Here is a 27,158-nt window from a genome sequence, read left to right on the forward strand (position 1 = left end):
TTTTGTCTCCCCATTTGTTAATGTTGCTCTATATGTCTACATCCATGATGTCTAAATGTCCCGGGTGCGGCGCAGGTTCTTTATCTATTCACATGTATTGCATTGTATCGTATCCCTGTTTTGTATCTCCTGCTAATTATTTCATATCTATTTTTAATTGTTATATCTCCATATGCCTGCTGTATGCACTGTCTTGATGCATATCTGTCACTCCTGTTTCCGTCTGGGTTTTGTCTTGCATGTAATTGTTCGTTCCGGGTCATACTACGCTCGTGTATGTCTGTTGTTTCAGATCGTAGTCCGTCTTTGCATGTGATATTCTGTCATCGGCATATTTAAGTTTATCCAGTTACTTTATCATATTGATCCTTTTTAGGTTTGCCTAGTCTGCATTATCATATCACCTTTTTCTTCTGGGTTCGGTTCTCTATTAAAAGCTGGCATATTCTGTGTTACCTGGCTTTTGGCTGTGTGATGAAAATATATTGCAAATACTGTTTTAAATATTCGTTGTTCTACAATTCAAATAAAAACTACCTTAAATAGACAGTAAAATTCTACCAAATAAAGGATTTTAATTTTGATAATGCTTTTATTCCACGAGGAATATGCATATCCAACAGCCTGTACTGTTGAGTTAAGTGAGATTGGGTTAGACGGTATGCTCCATACTCACCATAAAAACCTTTCTTCCTTTCCTAGCCTTCGCAAGGTACATAACGACCAACCCCGGAACCACCATAGGTATTACTTAAGGGTTGGTCTCCTTATTTGTTCGTACTTTAGTAATTAACGTGTGGGAAAAACAGTATTTCCCCCTTTTTACTATCATCCTTTCTTAGAATGTTGTCAAATTTTCCTCTAGTAGATCTACTCGTCGGCCATCTTACTTATCTATTTAAACCAGCCAATCGCTTCTACTCGTGTCATATATGTCCAGTCTTCATCTGTGAATTTTGATTATTTTAAGTCAGTATGTCAATAGACACGAAGAATAATAATTCTTCGTTTTTTAATTACTTCCTGCCTTTTATTCTTAAAAATGCGTTCAAATTTTCCTCAAGTTGAACTTCCTGCTGGCTATCTACCTTTTCTACTTGATCGGCCAATCAGCGCACTTATTCCGCGAACCAATTAGTCGCCTACCTTGAATTTCCGCAGGACGGCTCCGCCATCTCTATCGCACCGTGCGCATGCTCGTGATCAATCTCTCCAAAATAGCCGCTTATTGCTCGTGTTAATACGTATTCGTCATCACATCACATCAGATACATCCTGAACGTCGTCGTTTCTACACGTCCCTACATCATCAGTCATCACCTGTGAGTTTTTATTATTTTAATTATATTATTATTTTTATTATTTTAAGTCGGTATGTTTACTCTTTCTCATTGTCTCATTATTTCCTGTTTTATTTTTTGGGTTTGTCTGGCTTTTGCAATTTTCACGCATACTTCCACGATTCTTCATACTTCATAATCTTATCAACAATATTTTGGGGTGTAAGAGTTTCTCCTACCCGATTTTTCAATGTTGCTTTTTCCGCAGCTCACTTAGGACTTAAATATCTGGTCCCTTATTGCAATCTCAACATCCGCCACTAATATCTTTATTCATACGTTTGCGTTATTTTAATAATCTAAAACATAAAATAAAATATTTTAACTTTGCATTAAATATTATTTCAAATATTTCTTGACGACGAAAATAGATTAGGGAAAGAGATGATATTAAAATGAAAGAAACCGTAATATTGAAAACAAATTTAGTTTCCTCTTTTAGTATGGCCATTTGCATGTAACAGAGTGAATGGTTCAAAGTTTTCGTCACTTAGGCTACTCCTTCGCTGGCACAGAATCTATCCAGCGAAGCTAAGCGATCTTTCAACTGCGATAGACGACGAAATTGTTCCGTATATTTGCACTTTGTGATGTTTTGAATTCGTGCGACGTTATAGTCTCAGTTTTCCAACGATTCTAATTGTACAATGTTACTATCATTGTCAACACTAAACTCACTCGGTTTTCCCATGAATGAAAAGAAATCGTCTAATTCTACTATATCTTACACTTCGCATTGCGAAAGTAAAGAGGATTGATTTCATACACCTTTTAAAGTTTTCAACACTATTTCTTTGATACGATTACGTCTATCTTTCATCTTGGTTACAATCCATCGTAATTTCCATCTTGGATGACTAACAATCGCAATTATGTAATCAGATGTCCTCTAAGTTTTCAGTTTCCAAAAAATCGTAAAAATGAGAAAAAAACGCGTAGTAAATTGTATAGTAGAAAATATATTTTAATACAGAAGTGCAAGCACAAGTAGGAATATAATTTGAGCTGGTCCCGATCCACACGCTAGAAGTGTTACCCTATAACTGAAAACCCCGAAGCCATCGTCGCTTGTCTACTGTTTATGGTATGTCTTCGTCCCAGTCTATTGTCTATACACTGCGGATGGCTTCAGTGCTTGAGAAAGCTAAAAAGATCAGATGTAGAGTTTCCTTAGAAGTGGTGACCACTTCAACATGTATAATTGTTTACGCCACCGGTATCTTGAAAACTATGTTCTATCTATCTAAAATCTATGGAAAAATGTCACCCATATAAGTTTTGTCCTCTTGCAATTTATCCAAAGCGCATGCGATTGACCCAAATATTCATTCTTATCTATATATCTTCGATAAGCACCAGTTTACTCACACCGACACTCGAAATGCATCCCCATACAATCACAGAACCTCCTCCTCCTCCGTGTTTTAAGGTAGGTTTTAAATCTTTGGATTTCAAAACTTCATTCACTATTCGCCATACTATACTCTTTTTCCATCTGAATCAAAAATGCATTATTTACTCTCGTCGGGGAATATAACGTCATTCCACCAATTTTGAAGTCTCTTCATGAATTCTTTAGCGAAAGTCAATCCTTTTTCCTCCGTTTATTTCGTTTATATACGACTTTCTTCTTGCTATTCGACCATTAAATCTTGTATTGTTTCTACACTGACTTGTTTCCTAGTTTCACGGTCAATCTCTTCTTCAACTTTCCATATTATTATTCTTTCCTCCTTTTCATTAATAATTCGAGGTAGTTTTTTCTTAAATTTGATACAGCCTTTATATTTTTTTTAATAATATTCACAACTGTGATCTTCTCCATTATTAACAATTGTGCAATTTCACGATAATTTTTACCTTTTTCTCTATGATAAATAACAAGATGTCTTTTATCGAAACTACTATTCTGTCCTTTTCATGGAACGTTAGAATTCAGACACCAATACTTCGCAATATAGCTTTGTACTGAGATAGAATTATATTCTAGCAGTTTGTATGCGAAACAAATCTATTTTGCACTTGGAATGGTTTTTAAGAACTACTAAATTACAGAGCATACCATAGTGTACAAACATTAATGTGACGTGAAAATGTGACAACTTTTTGTTTAAAATGTGTTATACGATGAAATGTTATTGTTAGAGTGGAATTGTTTATATATTTTCAATCTACAATAAATGGTTTATCTTATAGTAAAATAGACAATATAATATCTAAATTATTCTCTTACAAACAGCAATTACAAATAAATACGTAAATTAAAGAGCAACGATAGTTATCACTGATAAATAATCTGGCAGACATGAAACATTTACTTGGACAAATTCTCTGTGTTCATTGCTTCGGCTACGCTATTTTACAATTTGACTTTTTGAAATTTGAATAAACGTGGCGTACACGATACTCCAATGAATTATCAATGTGTACGTACCAATCGAATATTTTACACTATGTATGTATAAAAAAAAAGACAGTATGAGAAGTTCATCATCGGATGCGATAATGTTCAAGTAGTACACAGAAAAATTTATATTACATTGGGAGAAAATAGTCTAACAAGGTTATACTTTCCACATAATAGAAAATTTCGAAGATGACCGAAAAATATTCCGCCATTGAGAGGGAAATATCGGAGAAAGAAAGTTCAATTAAAATTAGCAATTCTGTTTTTCAGAGATTAACATCAGGTAGATAGTTGATATTATACGTATAAATAATTTATTTAATTTCTAAGAATTTCATTTCATACTTCGGTTTGTGTGTATGTGGAAGAGAGATGTACGCGCGTGTGAACTCTCTTTATATGTCATAATAACATCATGTTATTATTATCATATTATTTTTAGAGTAAGGTTAATTTTTATACTTTTCTAGTATAATTGTTCGTTGTTATTAGAGATCAAATGTGTACATTTATAGCAATATACACACATAGTTTGCTATATACACATTTAAGGAAACAAACTATTTGTTAGTTTAATTATAAATTATAATATGTTAGATATAGTATAATTATATTATTATTATTTAAAAATTTATAGTGCAAGCTATAAATTATAATATAGTTAATATATCAATATATTATTTTTGTTTGTTTTCTTCTATTCGTGTACAAATAAAGAAATAAATCACATATTTGTATATGTTATGTATAAACAATTCAAGTATATTGTATGCGGAATTTGAAATATATGAGAGGAAAGTCATTATAATCATAAAATAGCTAGAATGAAATTTTGAAGAAATTACTCTAACTAATTACAGTATTGTTTTATCAATCGAACGTCATCTTGTATCATTCAATTGATCGGTCGTCACTCTCACGCTCAGTAGTATGTATATTCTAATCTGAACTTGAATTACAATGAGTGACAGTAGTAATATGATGAAACTTTTTTATCTTTAACCTTTCTTCACTTGAACTTTTACTAACGAATTTATGGAATTTTTCTGGTTAAAATGAGAATATGTGGTAAAATTAGAATATATTTTAGATCACATTCATGTACACATTTAATAGGCGAAAGAAAATAGGCGAATGTAATTAAATCAGCGAATATGTCGCAGATTTTATCGTGGTTTGGTCTTGTTTTAATCATAAAAATCTCATTACATTGGTAAAAGTCTCACTAAAAAAGGAAAAGAAAATTAAAAATATAAAGGCTTCATTGTTATTTTAGCACTGTTTTACCGAGATATATTTTGGATTAAGCCGACTTTCTAATTTTTGTTTCTTCACTCGCGGTTTGTTTCCCTACGTTCAGCCAGATGGTAAACCGTAATACGATAATTCGTCACTGAGAGGGATCAATTAATGAGACAGTAGTGTATTTAACAAATGAATATGTTCAATAAAACAAATAAATTTCAAGGTATTGTCAATGAAGAAATCTGTACAACTGATGAAAAATGCTGGCTCGATAAATTAGTTGCTGTTGATAAGGATCATACCAGAGAAGCTGGTTTACATATAAATGAAATTGAAAGACTTTTAAACGACATTGATACATATACACGCACAAAATCTCGACGCGGTTGTCCCGTTGATTCTGTTAAAGTAAGTATTTCATACAGCTGAATCAAAGGTTTTAAAACTTGTAAAAAAATGCAGTAATCCATTAAATAATATTATTAATCATTAATAATAAAATAATAATGTATAACTCCGATGTAAGAAAATGGATTACTTTTTACTTCTACAAAATAAATAGGGCTACTCTGAGTAACCTTCTTTACGTATAATTCGAGTCAATTATACCAAGAAAAGATTTACTTTCTACGTAGCACAATATAAAAAATACTTTACGTTTAGTAAAAAAAATATTGATTCTTCAAACACGTTTTAAAAAATGGCTGTTTCTTCATTGGGAAAATCACTAAATAATTACTCACAAAGCGGTCCATCTCACAGATTTCAACGAAGTATGTTGTCAAGGTAAAAATTCCGAACAACTTTCAATAGCGTTATCGTCGTTCGGATTTAGCTTTCGAGACATAAATTTCTGTCGCACCTAATGAAATAGGCTGCGAATTCGATGCATGAGGGATCGTGATTCGTTAGGTTGGGAAATTATGGCAGTGTTCTTGTCTTTTCCTTTCTTCCCTTTCCTTCAAACATATTGCTTTACCCTTACAATTTATCCATTAACTTCATAATTTACAACGCCATTATTAATAAATTGGTATATGCGTAATGACAAACAAATTTTCCACGCAAATCCATATTTCTCGCATTAACAGTAAAATTTCCTGTATGATAATTATTCAATTTTATTTATATTTGTTAAACGGTTATAATAATGTAACAGTTCTATTTAACAATCGATAACAATCGATCGTATATGTAACTGTGTATATCAGAAGGTAAAATTTTTATAGCTAAATCTTATAATTTTCTCGTTACGTGACTCTCGCGTATCACAGAATGTAGATGCTGATACGAGTTTCGATCAAACATTCCTCATTCGAAATCAAATGTTTCATTCACGGAGGGAAAAGGCATATCTAATATTATCGTTAATGTTCATACTTGACATGTACATCAATACGGCAACATCATGCGTTACCATGGTATTTTCTAAAAGAACTTTTTATTTTAATGAATTTCCTTATGTACAATTTCAAGTCAATTACATACGTACAAATTTCTACAAATTATATTATATAACATAAATTCTGTTATAATTTGTGGAGGATTGGTCGAGGTTATATAATGTGAACGAGGGGTATGTAATGTGTAACGAGAGCAAGAGATTGCTGCCACAAGCCGTCAAATATATTTCGAATAAGTTAAATAATTAAATAAATAAATAAAGTACAAACTGTCGTAAGACGCTCCTTTACTGTATTCGCAACAATAGTATATGTTCGCTTGGGGAAAACCCGAATCGTACATAATGATGGCTAATATGTATCACTCGGTATATGCGTCCGTATATTTATACTGATCGGGGGGAATCGTAAAGTTTGAATTTGTCTAAGATCGACGATTGCCCATAACGGTGACTTTGTTTTTGTCTGTCGATATGATTCGAGCGTCAAGGCTGTGTCCGTGTTCCGAGGCACAACAACAACATGAGACGCTCTCGATCCGCCTCCTCCTATGACTCATTTGCCGCTACAAATTTATTATTTCATTATAATATAAAATTGATGTTATATCAATTTTTATAAAGAGCACAAAAGACCGGCTGACGTGCAGCGATGACGATAGAACGCGAAACATCGCTAGTACGAAATTCAATCTAGTATCGAATGCGATTCCAAATTCTCTCCGCGAGAATCCGATGAGGAATATTCCAGAATGCTTTAGTATTATCGAATTATACAAAAGGCCTTGTAGTAGTAGAGGAGAGGAGAGGAGAGTAGTTCAATCTGTTTTCGAGCGAAAAATCTTCCTTTCAAACGAGTGATCCGCGTCGTTAATACGATGAATTATCTAATAAACATCATGGACTGTTCTCGATTATGGAGTTTCCAATACACCGAAGGTGTAGTCCAAAAGCATTTAGATCAATGGCAGAAAAACAGAAAAATTGTTCAGAACGTAACACTCTTCAACTCGATACTAGGTTTACAACAGCGGAAACCATAACACAGTAGATCCTCGATTATCCTAACTAATTCTGTTTAGAATGTTCGAAAGTAAGAAAAAGTGTTGTTACAGTCAGGGCGACTTGCACGACAATATAATAATATCGGTACAGTAATAAGCTCAGAAGCACAGTTTCCACGCTTATGTACAACGCAAGCTTAGGCGTCGGGTGGACGTGAAGTGTGGCAAAGAAATACTCGGCGTTTTATTTAACAATGCGTTTGTTAATTCGACTTAATTCGTTACCACTCTCGACTCGCGACTCGTGCGGATGACTATTTATTCACAACTTTTGTTGACAACTGTCGCAATCGCCACTATTCATTTACGACTCTCGTGTCACGTCGGAGACACAACAAATCACGAGATCGATAGGTCGCCGGTGATCTTGTCACGTAAAAATAATGGGAAAATAGTAATAAAAAAATGTTGGGTTCTTGAACCAGAGTTCGAGATACCTTTGTTCTATAATAGGATTACAAGTGTGCGATTATATCGTTACCGAAAGGCTGAAGCTTCGAACAAGACCCAAACCTTCTAGATGTTCGTTTATCTTATGTCTACATGCCGATGCCACGTGCAAGGCGCATCAGGTTTCCTGAGTCGGTTGGAGATATTTGTCGACGTTACAATGTCCTCGCGTCGCAGTTCGAACGTTTCACGAGTAAGATGAAGAAATTGAACTTTGTATATGATAATAGGATTTTCAATAGGCAAGTCCAACCGAGTGACGGTCCAAAGTGTGACACTCGCTTACGACTCATCTCTTAATTCGCTTTCTTTCCTTTTGTCATCTCTCGATATCCCCACTACGTATGTGTTCGTTAGACGTCTGCGAACGTGGTCACGTATGCCTTCTTCCGAGTATTTGGCGGAAGGACCGTAGGGATATCGATGTCCCATTGGGCCTGTCGGCACTTACGCCGCCCATACGTGTTCCATAGAATTTAAGTCAGGTGATTGCGAAGAAGTTACTAACTCTCCATCGCTACATTGCTACATTTTAGATATTTCGAAGCAAGAGGCTACAGCAGTTGAAAGAACAGAATTATTCCGACAGTCGACGAGGAACTTTCAGAGAGCTGAAAAAATTAAAGTAAAGTGTCACTTGGACGTATCGTTACTTGGGTGTGCAGTGCGCGTAATGAGCGTTGTATGCTCATTACGTAGTAGTAGTATTTATATCGTAGCCATTGTTTACAAAATGTATACATTTTTGCTACGATGCGACGGCGGCAATAGCACAAAAGCGCTATTACGTTCATACGGCGAAAGATATAGACAATAGGACTATGCCCAGGGTAAAGATATTTTGCAAAATAGATAAACGATTGCGGGATACTGATACGTTAAAACCTGCTGAATCTGGCGAACGATCCAGATCTGGGAGATAGGATACTGCACCGTATTCGCCCGAGACAATCGCGATGCGTGCGTGATCGTTCTGTGAACAATCGTGAACGGGACAATAGCAGTTTACGTCTCTGAATACCATGGTATGTTTTTTGCGACTTGTAAAAAATAAGTTGCCGCCCATGTGTTATTCGGATCGAGGATCACTGTGCGCCCTTTTGCTTATGCTGATCTCCTTTCGTTCGTGTAGGGGTATTTTTTCCGATTTTTCATTGTCAAAAACTAAGAAACACGATTTTTTTATTCTTAATTTTCGTCTTACTTCGGCTACAAGAATCACCCCTTAAATTTCCTGGCATCTGTAATGGAACACCCTGTACAAAGTGTTATTATATTTCTCGGTATAAGATAATTTCTAACAGCTTCATCAATAGCACGCTATGTAAGCTCTGCCTGACTGCAAGAAGTAAATATACATAATACAAATAAAATCAGTTACACATATGTATACAGGATGTCTGTTTCATCTCAGTCAAGTGAAATATCTTTTAAGGAAATGATGATACGAAAAAAGTGCCGTAACAAAAGTTGTTTGGTATAGAGGAGGATGATATGTGGCGAAGATATTTTTTTCATGCCTAATATGGTGGCAGAGATTTCGAAGTCAATTTAATTTTTTTAACGGAATATTTTATTTTTGTACAGATAACACTATAGTGCATATCGATACGAGTTCACGAGCTGGTAATGAAGTCGTTTGCTTTCACGGAAGGTCCTAAAATTGCGAAAAAGCTGAGATTTGGATTACCCGTTCCTCACTGTCGTATTAGCCCGCTAAGGCTATTTTGCAATGTAATGTGACTGGGCCCAAACACACACACCTACTAAAGGAATCCTGTTTTCCTCAAGAAGTGGTATCTATAAATGGAAGTTTCCAATAATTCAAAATTGAGCACATTGGTAGATATAAACGTATAGTACATTATCTATGTCATTTAGCTATTTGCTAGCTTTGTCCGATAATAACTTCTCCTGAGTAGGAGAATTTCTTTAATAGCTGCGTCTGTTTCGATTCGGCTGCATACAAGCTTTAATAGACACAGCGCACCGGTGCGGTAGTGAGGAACAGGTGACCCGAATCCTAGTTTTTCGCAATTTTACGATCTTCCATGAAAGGAAACGATTTTGTTAGCAGCTTGTTGATATTCCCTTATACGTGACATTTGATATTATAATTTTAATGAAATTGTATGAGAGGCCCAGGATAAAAAGGGGCAATGTCATGTTGTAGCACTTTTCAGACAACGAAAATTTATTTTTCAATATGTAATGTCACAATTTTATATTTTCTCATAAATATTCTATCAAAATAAGACATTTCGTTCTTCATTTCATTCTGCATCGTTTCCCAGTTTTACTTGTAATTTTAGGTAATGTGTAACACAGGAAACAGTAATAAATGAAAAATACGTTGTACACGATAATTGAATTCGAATTAACGCGACATAGCTAGTGATAAAGAGCACACACAGAAATATATAAAAAGATGTTAAATTCAAAATTCGTTGAAATTGACATACCTTGTTTTTCTCGTCGACCTTTTATATAATAAGAAATATCATATATTCATGTATATTATATACTAATTAAAGGTGTCAGATTGTTTAAAAGCAAATAAGGGAAATACGTTAACTTGTGAAATGGAAGTAGAAAGCTTTAAAAAGTGCATCGATAAATCATTGCATGCTGCTGTTGATAGAAATATGAAAGGTGTACGCAGAAGCAAGAAAGGAAGTTACTTAGAAGCATTTGAAAGGAAATATCAGTTTTGATTCTCTAAAATAAATATAAAAACTTGATTGAAAATATAAAAACACATCGTACGTACAATATTATTAAGTTTACCAAGAAATTTTTTATGAAATTGAAGTATATTATAAAACAAATAACAATAGGCAAATATTTGCTAACAGCACATATGTATATTATAAGTAAATTATTTATATATTTCAGATCGACACCGAAGTTAAATAAGATGGTTCCTATTTTCTGTTGAGAGAAATTTTTCGTTGATAAGAGATTAATATATATGACAAACAAATTCAATTCTAGGACCGAAAAGTGCGTGCATAGAACTTTGAAGTTTAATATGTACCAAATACATAAGTGGTAAAAGAAGTTATTCAGCTTTACCTAGTTTTTCTTTCTTTCTTTTATCTGTTGGTAGACACAAGATTTGGCAAATAAACTTTTTTTTGAAATAATAATTATGTATATAAATGGTATTTCAAATACATATTTCAATATTAACTTCAATATTAACAAATTATTATGAAATGAGTGTTTCATTGAAATATAAGATAAAAGTATTTCAAATAATAATATTTCCATCAATTTCTATTTCAAATCATACTGTGTCAAATAGTAATACTGCTATTTTTACTTAAGCAATACTGTTTCGACCGTTCGCGGAGAGACGCGATCGCGAGAAAGCACGTCAACGAAAGTCGTAAATTCCCGTTAGGATTAAATAATCGACGCCACGAACTGATCGATCCCCTTATTTCTGTTAGGTTAATATGGGGTGCTTCAATTGAGTTTACGCTGATTTGACAGGTATAAATTAATGTTTATTCAAACAACTACTTGACTAGAGAGATATAAATTGATAAGATATAATTAAGTTTCAATTGATAGACAAAGTGTGGAGTACGCGACGTAAGCTTAGATAATGACGGTTCGAAATATGTATTAAAACTGATTTTCTGTGAAGATGATGCTGCGGAGGAAACTTGAGTGGGTCTAAGGACACGAAAAGAGCTGATTTGTTAAGGACAAGTTTTCGTTGGTAGAGTGAGGGAATAGATTTTGTTGTTAATTGGTCATTTGACAAGTTGGTGGATGAGGAAGGGTGCTAAGGCCCCCGAGAGAAAGTTGCTAGTGGGAAGCATCATACGTGAGAAAAGCCAACTTTCCTGTAAAGTAAAAGGATATTTGTTTATCAAAGGATATTTGTTGTTTAGAAAATTCCTGAGATTTAGGGAGGGTACGCAGTAAGGATGTATAGACATCTGGCTGCCGTCTTGCCCGCTGTGTGTGGCCTGGTCAATGCAGAGAGTCACCAGACGTAACATCCTCCCCCGAGGACAGGGTACCGATCAAAGTTAGCGAGGTGTGGTGTTGTTTGAATTCTCATCCTGTTTCGTCCCGGTCGTTTGTTATTCGGATTTCTCGAGATCGGGTTGATTTGGCAGCCTTTTGACGCTCCGATCCAACATGCTCTTTGCCGTCTGAGCTATAGCTGTCCGGATGATACCATCGGCACCTGGATGGACCTTGATAACTCGACCCAGAGGCCACTGCATAGAGGGCACGTTGTCCTCTCTGAGAATGACGATTGTGCCTTCCTGGATGCTGTGTCCACCTTTGCTTCATTTATTGCGACCGGTCGTCTCATTCAGGTATTCTTTATGCCAGCGGTTCCAAAAATGCTGTTTGATTTGTTGAATGTGCTGTTATCTAGAAAGCCGGTTGGATGGAGTGTTCCTGAAATCTCAAAGTTTGTGCCGTTATCGGAATACGAAGATGGTCACGTATACCTTGATTTGACGGCGATTACGATTTCGTTTCTTCTTGATGTGGAATGGCCCACAATAATCGACACCGACGTTTGTGAATGGACGAGGTTCCGTTATTCCGGCAAATCACCCATTATGTAATCTACTCGTGGTCGTTGAGCGTGACAGCAATGGACGCAGCCTTTTATGGTACGCCAGACTTGACTTCGGCCGCAGACGGGCCAGTATTGTTGTTTTACTGCATATAACGTGGCCTGCGTGTCAGAGTGCACGTGGACCTTGTGTTCATGTTCGATAATGCGTTCTGTGACTGATGATTTAGGTAGTATTATGGGATGTTTTTGGGCGAAGGTCATCGACGACTGACTAAGTCGGCCACCGAATCGCAATATTCCTTCCTTGTCTATGAACAGGTTGAGTCGCGTGAGTTTCCCTTTTATTGCCGTGTTTCGATCCTTTCGGAGCGTACGCATTTCCTCGGAAGAATGGATGTTCTGTAATAATTTTATTAGTTTATCGTGTGTTAGGTTCAATTCGGTTACGGTTAAGGGCGTCGTTCGGTTCTATTTTTGTTTCCAACGGAGGCAACGAGCGATGATTCGTATCAACTTGGGCCACGATGAGTATCTTTGTAACAAGCTATAATCGGCGGGAGTTACGGACGGACAAATGACCCTCTTCTGTTCCGGTAATTCGATTTGTGGTATTGATATCTATGTCGACCAGCAGTCTTCAGACCAGTGGAAACACTCAGGACCGTGCTTCCAAATGGTCGGGTGTAGATACTCTTCGGGTATTCTTAGATCCGCGGGGTTGTCGTTGGTGGGAACATGACACCAATCACGGATACTGGTTTTTGTTTGGATTTCGGAAACTCTGTTAGCGACAAATGTTTTGAGCATCTCCACGCGATGTGTTTATCCAGTGCAGTACGATGGTGGAATCGGTTTATCTATTGGATAGTTCGAGTAATGTTGTGCAATAGGGCCTGCTGTACTGTCCATATCAGGGACGTGAGGAGGAGTGCTCCGCTTAACTCGAACCGAGGAATGGTTTGGGATTTGAGCGGGACGACTTTTGATTTCGTGGCGTAGCGATAAATTGAGGGAAACTGTAACGGTACCGTATGTCGCGATCCGCGTTTCGTTGGCCGCGAACAGTTCCTAGTCGGTTTCGTTCGTGTATCTTTAACGAAAATGCGGCGTGTTTTTAATCCGTCGGCCTTCGCCGCGTTTACGGACGGCTGGTCGCGTTTCCCTGTTTCCACTTACACGGGAATCGACATCTTCTCGCACGTTCGCGGAATACTTCATGATAATAACAGAGGACGGAATCATGCGTCCTTTGTCGCGACCTGGAACGGCTCGGACTTCTTGATCGCCAGTGTCGACGCGGAGGGTGGTTAATGTTCATCGCACGCACCTCGGCTCTTAATTGGTTCACCTGGTCGTTAAATGTATTAAAAAGCGCGAGCCAGGGAGCTTCAGACCGGCTAAGATGAAGCACGCCATCACGTGGTCTTCGATTCTTAAATCTGCGTTGGAAATTTTTTCGCACAAGTCGTATATCTTCCCGCAGTATTTTCCGACGTCCACATCGGGGGTTTTTTCTATGGTACCCAGTTCCCGTATGCATAGGACAGTGTCCATCGACGTGGACCTCCCATGGACGTCTTCTAGCGCCTTCCAACAATCCCTCGCTGTCTTCAAGGATTTAATTTCTCCGATAAATTCGGGGCGAATATGTCGGAAAAGATACGCAGGTGCCATGTTATCCTTCCTCATGCATTCTGGGTCCAGCCTTTGCGCTGCCGTAAATCCTGGTTCTATTGCCTCCCAGCAACCCAGGAAAACTAGCGAGGCTTCCGTCATTGTCTTCCAATACTCGTAATTGTCCTTTCTTAGGACCGGCTTCATATCGCTGTCCACATCACTTACTTTGTCGTGATCGGTCATGGCGTGGTCTCTTCTCGGATTATCTTATAAAACACAAAACTCAAAAATAATACCGTTTTTCCCCGCAGTTTACTGCCCTGGGCCCATAACCTGTTATTTAATAAGGTTTTGGGTTTATAAAATAACGATTCACTTAGATTCGTTTTCTCCAATATATTTCAGTCTAATAATTCAGTCTTATAACACGTCTTACCACACAGGAATCTCCAAGTCAATAGAACAACGTGGTCGACTTCTAAGACAAAAGAGCGTCGTTAGAAGTCGTACCAACTTAGCTTGTAGCAACCAGCGATCATACCAACTTAACATTTCTCAACAAAAAATTGGTAGTTGAGGTTGCAGGCGGTTATGTCGATGATGTGTACAATATAATTTAAAACGATGGAGAAGTTGAGCTTTCCGTGGCTGCGGGAGTGATTGGAATAATATAGAGTGCGTGTGAATTTACAATTTTTACATGAGGGATGTATGTTTTTTGCTGAATTACCGCGGATTTATAATTAATACCTTTCGGGGAATCGTAGGTGTTTAGTGTTTAAATTAAGTGATGGAGGATATTTTTTGCGTAGGTGGACAGACAGCGGAATTGTTTGCATAGGGTGTAAGCCTGTAGGGCGGAGCAGTGCGATAAAATTATAAAAGTTTTTGATTAAGGTGTGTAAATAGTTCGAAAAATTTTAGGTTATGTTGTGCTTGAAAGTCGAAGAGTCGTTACCTGTAAAGAAGGAAATGAGGTTGACGATTGGTTATAATGCTTTTCCAGATGATTATTTTATTTTTTTCCATTTAGTTAGTATAGTATATAGAAAGGTGTACGTACCCTTACGAGGTAAAGATTTGTGCGAAGAATGTGCGTTTGATGAGTAAAGAAGGTTTCGTTTTTGAGAGGTAGAATGAAGGATAATCCTGAGAAGTGGAGTTTAATATTAAATTTATTAACTATACGATTATGGCAATAAACATTGTGTAGGTACTATGGAGTTTAGTGTATTTTTACCTATTTATCACTATATTGTTTATTGCAATTGACTATTGAGTTTATACGATTAATTGTTTTACTAATATTGACTAGAGAAAGAGGTTTTCTAACTCTCCATTTACCTGCCAATGTTTATGTGTTATTATTAATTATTGTCACGTCCCGCGCTGCGCACGCGCCGTAACGTAGACTAAAACTACCAATAGCGTGAGTGAGCGTTTCAATTTGAGATTCAAATAAAATTTGACAATTTGTATAGAAATCAAATTCGAGCCTCTCAATCTATCAATGTTTATGTGTTTTATTAATTGTTTAATCGTTTAATAATTAATTGTTTTACCCGGAGTTTATTTGTTCTTACATTACTTGTAATCTAACGATCTTGATACTTCGAGGCAAAACAACAACATTATTTGAAATATCTTCTGACTCATGTGCCGCCACAGATCTAAGTGTAAGAGCTTCGTTCTTCGTCTCAGCTCCGGTGATAGCATCGTCGACGTAGAAATCCTGCTGCAGTACTTGCGCTGCACGCGGAAATAGATGTCCCTCGTCTTCTGCCAGTTGCTTGAGGCACCGAATGGCTAGATACGGGGCTGCGGATAAACCAAACGTTGTTGAGTTGTAGTGTTTCGGTTTCTCCACTTGCGCTGTGCCATAATATTTGATATGTTCGGTCCTCTGGTCATATGAGGAATTGCCGGTACATCTTTTCAATATCGCTAGTGAGTACGTATTAATAAGAGCGGAATCTAATGAGCATGCAAAACAAATCTTTCTACAGCTTGGGCTCTGTATAAAGTGTATCATTTAAGGAGAGTCCGGTGGTGTTCGTTGCCGATCCGTCGAATACGACACGGAGTTTGGTTGTTTGGCTCGAAGTCTTGATCACGCCGTGATGCGGTAGATAGTACCCGCTGTCGTCGGCGGGGTCCGTGATGATTCTCGTCATGTGTCTCAGCTCCAGGTATTCTTGTAATACTGCTCAATATTCGACTTCAAAGTGTTTGTCGCGTTGGAATCGGCGATTGAGGGACGCGAGTCGTTTCATCGCCAATGCTTTGGAGGACCCAAGCGACTGAAGATGACCGTTGAATGGGAGAGCGACGATATACCGTAGGATTAACCCCGCGACCTGTTCTAAGGGAGCTCTCCTCTCCCTCTTCCTTCTTTCTACCCTCATTCAACCTTCAGAATCCTCGCTATAGTCTTGTTCAATCCTTACCTTCTTGCTTTCCTTCCCACACGCCTCGGCGTAAGTGGCCTCTCCTTTTCGGGCTCTCTTAAGTTTCTCCACTCTCATTGTTTCAGCCAGCGATACCACTTTCCTTTTAGGGTATCCGCCTTTAGTCATCATCGCTTCTTTCATTGTTTCTGTACTGTGTACCCTTCTTTCTATCTCGACAGGCTCTCTTCTTCTCCTCCTCTTTCTAGCCTTCTGCTCTCCACATTGTTCCAACGAAGATAGGATATCTTTAATCAAATTTCCTATCTCCCTAATCCCCTCATCCTTATCTCTATCCAACTTTAATTTCTTAACTAAAACATTTGTCATCTGCACCGCTCCTGCCAGGGCTTGTGTGAACCCTTTCAGCTCAGCCCTGGAAATCATGACGTCCTCATCGTCGACGTCGCTCTCTCTAATTCCAAAGGAACCCGCGGATTCCTCAACCACTCCTACTTCTGCCCTGCCACTAGTCGTAGGGCTCCTCTGGAGTCTCCTACTCGGTTTGAAGGGGCAGAAATCTTCTCCTTCCTCCCCCCCCCATCTTTCCTTGGAATAACCGAGTTTGTCACATTATCACTTAGCTTAATGTCAGAAACCATTTCTCTCCTCCCACTTACACCTTTTTTGTCTTGATTTTCTCCTTCTCTTTCTCCTTCTCTCCAGTAGCTCTTACCGTACGAGGGGGTGCCTGGGGATCTACCTCCCCCGCTGTTCTGCCAGTAGCCAGATGACCGTCGGGTCGAGCCTGGACAGCCACTCGTTTTCCCGACGAGGCCTGGGGGCTCGGAAACCCCCTGTGCCGTAAGGTTATTCCCTTTATTCGACATATCCATATATTAATTGATTTAAGATAAGTCCGTGTACATCGCCAAAGTCGTCATCGTCCAAAGTCAGAAAAACCGTCCAAATGTATTCTATCGTAACCATAAAACTCGCCAAGTCGTCAACGAAAGTCATCCAAAAATAAATATTAATAGACACATAAATAAATAAATAAATAATTACATATAGTCTAAGCGCTATCGTTCTATTTAAGACCCAATGATGCGTACGTAATCGCTACATATATAATAATACCGGTAAAATTAAATGAATAAATAATAATAATAATAAATAAATAAATAATAAATTCTGTACAATCGATAATAATAAATAAGTAAATAAAACATACCGTATTAAATAATAAATAATGTGATGTGAATAAATAAATAAATAACTAAATAATAACTGAATAAATAATATAAATAATAAATAAATAAATAAATAACTAAAAATGAATAAATAAATAAATATTCGTGAAAACAAAATAATAATAAATTAATAAATAAATACAACTAACAGAATGCACGTTACAATTGCATTCTCCCTCCTACTCGTCACCACGCAACTCGTATAAAGCCTCGTTACGTAGCACACCCTTCCTTATTTATTCACAAAGAAGTTCGGCTCGAGTAAAATAAAATAAATAAAATAATATATAATAGAACTCTGGGCGACCCGATTTTATTCCTTCATAATAGGAACTTACGCCGAGCCGACCGTACCTACTCTCGAGCGATGCCCGTAAGGTGACGACGCCACGCATCGATGCGGCGAACTACCTCACCTGCGCATCGGTCCACGCACAACGCATGTGTCCTAACGTTACTTATCACGCAAATGGCGTCAATTCACAAAGTGACGTGCCATCGCGAGTGTTATAATACCTCCACAAGAATTTAAAAAACAAATCTTACTCGCATAACCGCCCGAACCTGCAATCTCTACGGCGGATAGGGAAGCGTTCCCAGGAAGTGCACGTGTGTGTTCGTATTTAGTGAATATTAATTATTACTAAAATCCCATTATCGCTTATGCATTACCCACAACGCGTGAATATTTTACATTACACGTTACTCAGTGTGCTGTTAGTTTCATAATGACAAAGCGAAATACCCTCCGTAACCCGAGCAAATGGTGAGAAAAATGATGACAGCAGAGTCGGAGGCGACATGGTGCGTATATTCTAATACTCTTCTAGACTTTTTTATTTCAGTTAACATAAATAGAGTAAGAATAGTACTTACAGGTCTCCACATAACCTCCAACAGCCACTGCATTGCGTGACACGTCCCACTTCTCCATCAGAGTTATAAAATACTGCACTACCTCACGTCCGCCAGCAACTCTCCATTTAATAATCATTCAAATCACCACTGATGTCACTTATAATAAACCTTCTGTGTAAGCATTTACAGTGTGTACCCGGCTTTCATTGCTTGTCGGATAGGTATGTGTTTACCTTTTCCTTAAGATCGTCTGACTTTAATAGATCATGGAGTTCTTTCAATTCATTGTTTGCGCCGATAAAATTTGTGCCGTTATCGGAGTGGATGGTCGAGCAAAGCCCTTGCAGAGCGATGAATCTGCGAAGAGCGGCGATGAAGGTTTCGCTCGTGAGATCTTCAACCAGCTCAATGTTACCACGCGTCTCCGTCTACACGAGGCTACATAACCTGTACAGTGTGAGTTGCTTTTAATTACTTATGATGTATCTGCTTTTTGTGATTGAAAGAACGACATTTTTCTTTTTATTTTTTGCTTTGTTCTCCTGATTATTATTAAGCGTTTGTAATACGCTTTACGATATTCCGCTCAAGAGGTTAGTGGCTTTGAAGACTTGCATAGCAACTAAATAATTACAATTATATCTTTCCTTTTTATTAAATTTTATTTGAATAGATATATTGATAAATAATATAATACAATCTCTCTTTGCTGTTAAGACTTGTTTCGGAGAATATTAAATGAATAATCACGATAACATCAATAAAATTTTTCATTAGTGATGGGATCAACCAAGCGTAAAGATGTAAGAGAAAAAGTATAAATGTATTTTTTATTTTTAAAATTTTCATTTCATACTTATACTATTCCTACTGGAATCTTCTTTAGCGGTCATATTCCTTTCCGCTTACCATAGTTTGTGTAATTGCTACGGGGCAACTCAGCACCAATCTGCGCCGTGCGCATGCAGTATGGTTGCCTTTTACTTGTGTCGACACGTGCTCCAGGTTATTTTATAAAAATACTGTGATAAATAGCTGAATCGTTAGTCTATTAAATAAAATATCTCGTTAATAGCGTCTTTCGAGTATTCGCCATGTGTGATATTTCGCCGCGTGTCTCTAGTTACCGCCAGTTAGTTGCAATGGATATTTTATCCGCGTCTCCAACCCTGCACGTGGTTTTATATCCGATAATCTTCAGCGATATTTACTTAACTGTAATCATTTGTATAGTGTGTCCTCCGGTGTCGTTTATTGTGTGAATGGTTTCGCCTCGTTTTATCATGGCAGTGAGAAAATCACGGAAATATTACCATGTGTCGCCATATCTGCACGAGGCTACACATAACCTATCGTTTGTGAGTAATTTTTTAATTATTTTATATCGCCATATTTCTCTTTGCTTATACTGTTCTATCATCATCGCACGGGGTTTATCGTGCTTAATATTCACCGACAGTGGAAAAACTCTTGTGGCGACATTGGTTTGTCCGGAGTTTGTTTATTATTATATTTCGTACTTCGTAACGGTGTTAATACTCCGAGGCAAAACAACAACATTAGTCATTCTCGATTCGAATCGTCCTATGCCGCTCAGATTTTACATTTTTGAGTTTTTGAAGGTTCATACTATTCTACTATGTTTTCTATGGCGTCTCTATTTTTCAAATCTGCAACATTTGATACATCTGTTTTATTCCTTTGGTATCGCATTCTATGCGAAAGGTGACCGATTTTCGGAATCGCCTTCAACTCCTTTAGTAGACCGTTGTACACCAGATTCCAGAACAGCGGTACAAGTATCGATCCCTGAGGGAAACCCGCATACACATTTCACCTTAACGTTCCTCTTGTCATCTTTATTATAATCTTTCTTTCCTCGAAGTAATTCTCGCGGAGAGTCACCAATTCCTGGGCATCCCTCTAGATTCTGCTTCTTCCAAGATCTTATTCCAGCTGAGAGTGTTGAACGCGTTCTTCATGTCAACCGCCGCCAACACAAAAATCCTATTTCTTCTCTTGGACCAGTCAGCAAGATCCATCACTCGGCGCAGAGCGTCCACCGTACTCACTCTTCTCCTGAACCCATCGTGACTGGTCATCGTGAAATGGGTCCAGTCCTACGCTTTCTTCGATCAGGTTCTTAAACGTGTGTTCCCAGACTTTATTAAGTGCTGGAAGTACGCTGATCGGTCGGAAAGACAATGTCAATGTCACGTAAACTTAAGGCTTAGATGATAAAAACAAGAAGGTTGAGCCGTAACATAATTATTAACTTTCTTTTTATCAAACATTATTATGAATTCAGTATTCACAATTGAATATACACTGAAATTACACGTATAAATCACAGTTCACTCCCCAACTTTATATACAACCTACTTACACTGATGCATATGTATTAATTAAGTACGCTACTGGTCCATGGATAAAAACTCGGTAAACAGATGTTGATTACTCTAAAGATAGAGAATAAGTAAGTTTAGTGGCAATGTTGTGGCTGATGAAAGCTAGTGATGGATGTGTCTAAGGACACGAGATGAGTTGATTCGTTAATGACAATTTTGGCTAGGACAGTGAAGGCGATAGGCATTGCTTTTGATTGGGTAATAAGGAGGTGGCAAATAATAAATGTAAAGGACACTTGAAATAAAAGATCCTTGTTTGGTCTGAAGAACCTTAACTATGAAAATGCCCAGATTTATGGTGGGTTTTGACTATTTGACAGACTATTGAGGGTATCCAGTAAAGATGTGTAGACATCTTGCTCGCGATGTGTGGCCTGGTCTTTGATGTGGATTGATGTCACATCAACGTGGGATCTCTACCCGGTTTACTCCTCGTCGTTTCTTTCCTTGAGTCAGCAATTTCGTCATTTCACCAATAATTCGCGCTCCTCTTCCCTGTCGGCGGATAAATCTTCTTTAATTCAGAGGCACATATCGTTTCCAGAATAGTCTGTAAGCGATTACCATGCGCCTCCTCGTCGTTCATAATATCTGTAAATAATTTGTCATAATTTCCGTCAAACGTCAAAATGAATTTATCCATGTCAGCGTCCCTCGTCGAATATTTAAAAATATAATATAACATACATAACTCAATAACTTCTATAATTTCCAATAATGTCTAATATTAAGTTCTTCAATTAAAACTTGCAGAAAGAATAAATACATAATACCTGAAGAATCATCTACTAGATGAATCCAACCGGCAATAACATCCATAACATGGCAAAAATTCATAATTATTATAAGAAATACTAAATATATAGCATATAAAATACATCTAAACTTTAACTGGGAACATAACCTATACCATCCATCCATATCTCTTATGATTACATTATAATTAAATAATAATTATCTATCACTTCATCTTAGCCACAAAGGTTTACATACTAAATTAATAATTTAACACTATTAACATCCATATTTATATTTAATATTTTTATTTTCATATTTATAATTGCGACACTTCATATCCTAAATGGATTTTTATACAAGTAATAAAAACACTTGTAACATAATGCACTTGTAACTTAACTATCCAATTAAGTCATAACTCTACATCTGAATTAATATTTCCTCTTCATTCTTCGTCCTAAAATCCTTCACAGTTACCACTCTGCCAATTATTATGTCTAAAACTCAGTCATTATCAATGCTTAAATGCCTATTACAAATATCCTTATAACTAATTTAACCTACTAAATATAATAACTTTAGCCAAAATTTAGAATCAGCAAATACTGCATACCATGTTTGTAAAATTAACACTCTCTATCTAATGACAATGTAAAATATACAGTAGTTACTATCACTTAAGTTACAACGGTCCAAGAATGTCAACGTTACCACTAGTTACTACATCCAACACTCCTAATTAAGAGTCTCAGCTTAATTAGTTAAATGTAATAAAACTCCATTGCAAATATACACCAATCTTATGATATTACTGACTCAGCAATCCATTCTATTAATTCTTGTATACAAGTATCTCCTACTTCCAGACTATAATTAATCAATTATAATACCATTATAACTCAGCCATGGGCTTACATATATAATTTAACATAATTTAATACGCCTATTTATTCATCATCTGTTCTTATAGCCACAGAAAGCTCATTGATCAAATAATTTACTTATATACACTTGGTATTATAACCAACTATAACCTCAAATTCGAACTTTCACATTTCCACAAATTATTAGTGATTATAAGAGTCTATTAACATCATCCACATCACAAGGTTGAGTCTTTATCTCCTTGCAGTCGAATAAACAGTCCAATAAACGTTCTATCGTGAATTTTCACTCTCGATAACTCCTCAAGCTATCGTAACGTCATGATATTTATTGTTATAATACGATGTTAACCCCTTCTCGTGCCATTTAGTTCGACGAAACTGGGGCCCAAGCGGTAGACATCGACGCGCGCTAAACAAACCAGACTGATGATCGTAAACAGTCGCAATACGAACCGAAATGTAGATGCCCGCGTATACCTGTGGTATAATCAATTCTCCTGTTTTCGACTGTAAATTGTTTTTTGCATAACATAGGTATTGAACGGAGCCATATCTGATATATAAAAGAAAAGCTTTCGGTGTCCTTTCATGACTTTTCTCATTATTGGCAAACAGGCTAACATCTGATCTTGATGATCAACTGCACCCATACCTTTGTTATATTCCACGATACATTTCGGCTTCATTACTTTCTGTAATTGTTTGTTTGATTGCTCGACCATCTCTATAGTTTTGTGTTTTGTGGGGAGCATATAAACGTCGCGCTTGTCCTTCCATCGCAGAACTATCAAATTATTGCAAGATCCCCACACAAATTCTCCTTTCTTCAAAATATGCTTTTCCAAGTCTTGTGGCATTTTTTCTGTTCTTGCGTACGGTTCTGATAACGTTTATCTTTTGCTGGTGTAATTTTAGAAACAGGTTGGGTGAAGAGTACCAGTTATCCATGAATAAAGTATATCCTTTGTTTATTATTGACTTTGACAACTCTCTCTCTCTCTCTCACAACGTTCTCCGACGCACTATCGTTTCGATTAACTCTGTCCTGGCCGGTATGTATTTTAAATCCATGACAGAAACCGGTACTTGCCTCGCGCAATTTGTAAATTTTTATTCCAAACCATTATAGCGAACCAAAACACGTCCGCGAACCTCAAACCTGCCCCTCCTTTTCTGAATGTCTCTTGAATCTTTGGCATTCCTTTTTCGTCGTTTTTTCACGATCTCGCATACATTGGTATAATTGTTGTGTAAAAAGATAAATAACGCGGGACTTGAATAAAAATTATCGGCATAGAGTGTATGACCTTTCTCTACGGTTTCAAAAGTGACAAAACCATTTCCCCGATTTTCCAATTCTCGTGTTTTCACTTTCTGTAATCGTTGACATTCCGGCATAAACTATAAGGTCTTGTACATAACATTGTTTTACAATCACAAAGCATATACGATTTTATGCCGAAGCGGTTCCTTTTCATTGGAATCTATTCTTTGAAAGACAAGCGACTTTTATATAATAATAATCTTTCATCAATGCGAGGCTTTTGAAAAGGGTGGTCATTGGACGATTTTCGCAGCATATTAGTTATGTCTCTTATCTTACTTAGGCGACCATCAGTGCGCCCAAGTTCACGTGAAAATGTATCATCCGTAGTAACGAAAGATAACGATTGTTGCGAATTATTGACTAAAGAGCAACCGGTCAAGTCAAACCGATCGGTCGATATCGCGTACCTCGAATAAATTAACGCTCAAGGTGGAGGAGGTTTAATATATTATTATTTATTTATTTATTTATACTTAGTCCATACCTTTCAACTTTGGACGACTTTCGGTTTACATCTCTTATATAATTCCATTACATCACTTATATATCTCTTACACTAGCACTTCTATAACTATATACAACTGCTTATATTTACCTATTGCACCTTACTTGATCTATCTCTATGTACTAACTTATAACTAACAGTTATAACTAAGTGCTGTTTCCGTCTTTGGCTTTTATTTCCTTGCTGTGCTCCCTTCCTGCCGTTCCTCCCCCTCTTCTGCTACTCTTCTCTTCTCTATTATCGCTTTCAATTCTGCCAGTCCTTCTCCAGTCTCATTTAGTGTTTCTACCATGTTCCTTGCTCCTCCTGTTATCTCACATTCCTCTAATATGTGTTTCAAGTACTCCTCTCCTTTTTTTGCATAATCTGCATCCTCTTTCTCCCTCCTCTTTCCAGTGTTCCCTTGCTCTGGTTTCGTTACCACATCTAAATGTTGCTAACATACTTCTGTCCTTCTATTTCATCTTTCCTTCTAGATACTTTGTTAGCTCTTCTTTTGCTATGTTTCTGTAATATTTATTGTACTTAGATTCCCTTATCCTTTTCGCCCTCTCCTCTGTTTCTCTCTTCCCTCTTTCTTCTATGATTTGGTTTGCCTTTCTTGTCCATCTCCTGCCTCCACTTGTGTCCTTCCCTCCCTCGCCTCCTCTAACCTCTTCTTTCTTTTTCTTGCTCTTTTCCCTTCTTGACCCTTTCCCCAATTCCTTTCTCTCTCCTTTATACACTCCTTTACTAATTCCTTCTCCGATTTTAAGGCTTTCTCCTCATACCTTACTGCTCTTTTCAGTGTCTTTTCTCTTATTTCCTCTATCGTGCACTCCTCTCTCAAAATTTAATTCGTCGTTGTTGTGTCTAAGCCTAGAATCCATTTCACATATTTACTTTTTATTCTGTCTAATCCCTCTTCTATGTTTCATCCCCACAGGAGGTTTAATATATCGAGTGTTAGAGTAATCCAACGCTGTGTTGAATTTGTTGTATAAACGTAACGTGTGATGTGATGCACGGCGGTGGTAAGATCTTGTTGAGACTGAAGCACTTTTCTGTATAATAGAATGCCTGTTGATGCACTGTCTTCCTACGTTGCTGATTCTCCCTACCAGCCGTTGGGTTTGTCTCTTCATCGTGCCCTTCCGGTTGGTCCTTTCCAGGGTTTTTTTTTACCTGACCTCGGATTCGTTAGGTTTACAGCTCGGGGAGGACATGCAATTCGGAATTTCCTAAAGTAACTTTAATAATACTTTAATAATACTTTTTTTTATTTCTTGTATGCATTCTGAAGGGGCTTAAATTGTACGTAAATAAATTTTTAAACAAAGTCTAACCTTTTTTTCCGGGAGGAGGGGAAAATGCTGTTACGCATACCCAGACTGGACTATATGGGACTCGGCGGATGGAGTCGCCCATTAAACCCACCACCCCCCCTCCCTTTATCCGCTCCTCTTATGGTACAAGAACCAACTCCGGAACCACCTTTCGGCATTACTTCACGGTTGGCCTTAGTGTGTACCCCTCATTAGTTTACAGTCTTCGCAATTAAGTCTACTAGCTTGTCTTTTTCTCCTCTCAACAATCATGTCCTGCACTCGTCTTTCTTGCATGATTTTCCTGGAAAATTTTTGGAACCTAATACAATTGTGCTCTTTGTTGGTTACTGCTTCTATCAAATTTTCCACCGTAAGTAACATGCCAACGTAGCTTTCAAATTCAGTCCTCTCGTCAATCCAACTACGGCAGTGGAACGACGTATGGTCCGCATCTTCGCAATCCCAACATCTCGAGTGATGCTCCTTATTAATCGTCTTTCGATACACATTAAAAATCCCGTATCCGGTCAAAATTTGCATGGTCCAATGATCGATGTATCTTTTGTACTTTTTAAAAGCATAAGCGCCAGAAATTAATTTTCTCGTCCAATTGTCACTTCTATAAAATCTCCATTCCTCTCTCCACTTGTCGTCAATGCGTTCTTCCACCACCCTCATTCTCTTCACGAAAATTAAGGCATCTCCTGCTCTGGGACGGGTCTCATACTGTTCCTACTGATAAGTCTTTTTAAGTTTATGCTTTTCGGCTCGGAGCTCCGCTTTATAGTAGATCGGGACCACTGTCACTCGGGGCACTCCCGCCAATACACACACAGCTGCATGGGACACAGTTCTATACGCCGTCGATAATCTAACCAGTGCTGCTCATTGTGCCCTCTTCAAAATGTTCTTATTCTTTTTCCGCAACAGCGCTTTAACCCATGCCGGAGATGCATAAAGCACAGTTGTCCAACTGCACCGCAAGGTATCTTATTTCCTGCTTCGTCCTCAATAGGTACCCTACCATGTCAATTTCCATATCTTTGGGGATGTGTTTTTCTGTGAGCAGAATCACATCCGTCTTGTCATGCGAGATTGTCAGCCCGTTGTCAGCGCACCACCGCTTAACCATAATCATTGTTCTGCCTAATCTATCCCCAATCTCCCCCTGACTGGCTACATCAAGTACCAACGCTCAGTCGTCGGCAAAGGCGACCGCACTCATACGTGGAATATCCTGGAGCTCCTTCAGGAGTCCGTCGTAAACCAGATTCCATAACAACGGCCCCAAAATGGATCCTTGTGGGACACCCGCAAAAACATTCCTCTTTACCGTTCCACCAATGTTCCGGACTACTACCTTCCTGTCTTCAAGGTAGTTGCCAAGAAGAGTTAATAGTTTCCTGGG

The 27,158-nt window shown here is 37.6% G+C and overlaps 1 long non-coding RNA gene across 1 annotated transcript in view; it reads left to right on the plus strand.

Annotated features, from left to right (window-relative positions):
* Positions 1-1,173: 1,173 nt before the first annotated feature.
* LOC138188608 (uncharacterized) overlaps positions 1,174-27,158 on the plus strand; it is an 87,624-nt gene continuing 61,639 nt past the window's right edge. Inside the window, exon 1 of the long non-coding RNA XR_011175571.1 lies at positions 1,174-1,322. This is a non-coding gene — a long non-coding RNA (uncharacterized LOC138188608). The remainder of the gene's footprint in view (positions 1,323-27,158) is intronic.

Source organism: Bombus flavifrons, chromosome 17 (genome assembly GCF_040668555.2).
Source record: "Bombus flavifrons isolate JBK064 chromosome 17, iyBomFlav1_principal, whole genome shotgun sequence".
NCBI lineage: Eukaryota > Metazoa > Arthropoda > Insecta > Hymenoptera > Apidae > Bombus > Bombus flavifrons.